Source organism: Mauremys reevesii, linkage group 13 (assembly GCF_016161935.1).
Source record: "Mauremys reevesii isolate NIE-2019 linkage group 13, ASM1616193v1, whole genome shotgun sequence".
NCBI classification, from domain to species: domain Eukaryota; kingdom Metazoa; phylum Chordata; order Testudines; family Geoemydidae; genus Mauremys; species Mauremys reevesii.
Genome location: NC_052635.1, coordinates 46,900,208 through 46,901,042, shown reverse-complemented (window position 1 = coordinate 46,901,042; position 835 = coordinate 46,900,208). Strand labels below are relative to the sequence as shown.

The 835-nt window shown below is 50.2% G+C and overlaps 1 long non-coding RNA gene across 2 annotated transcripts in view; it reads left to right on the top strand.

The window, feature by feature from the left end:
• Positions 1 to 835, top strand: part of LOC120380899 — a 68,141-nt gene that overhangs the window by 744 nt on the left and 66,562 nt on the right. The gene's annotated exons all lie outside the window — the stretch shown is intronic.

Sequence of the window (835 nt, the reverse complement as noted above, 5' to 3'; positions counted from 1 at the left end):
GCGGAAGAGGCCAGTAGACACCACTGCGCGTGCGCCTGACTGACGCAGCCGCCTGAGAGAGTCCTGCCTGCGCGCGCTGCCTCTCGCGCCCGGGACACGTGGCTGTGAGCAAATCGGTGCAGGGCGCAGGGCCGGGTGGAACCGCGTCACATAGCGCTGCAAGCCGGTCCCTCCCCCAGCAAACGAACTCCCTGCTGCTCGCGGAGCGGCGGCCGGCCCTGATGAGCGCAACCTGACCCTGCCCAATTTTCTGCGCTGAGACCTTGCTCCGGGTAAAGGAAAAAATGGCCAGACTGACACTAACAAAAATATGAATATTTAACACCAGCATCATGTCTGTCCTTTATGGAGCAGAGTCATGGAAATCTATAAGAAAATTGGTAAGGTCACTTCATTCCAAAGTAAATGCCTGTGAAAGTGCAGAGTGTCTTGGAAAGAGTTTCAGCAACATCAGAAGTTCTAAGGAGAGCCAACCCACCTACAGCATCAAATGATGACAACGATGATCACATTTAGGACATCCTATAAGGATGCCACCAACATGACTTCCACATCAAGTGAAGTCCATATGGACACCACCTGGAAAGAGAGGATGACCCAGAGCAAGAAGCCAAATCCATCAACTGACATTCAGAAGGGCTCCTCTCTACAGTGCAAATGAAGATGAAAATAAGCAAATTGACCATCAATGATACTGTACCAGAACAGCTGTCACAAGTAGTTGTACTAAGATCTTGTCTGAGAGACTGCTACAGCAGAGCTAGCCAGCCACCCTGGAGCTTTTTACTTCTAATTTGCTTTTAATTTTTTCCTCCCTTCTCACATTTTTCCCCCT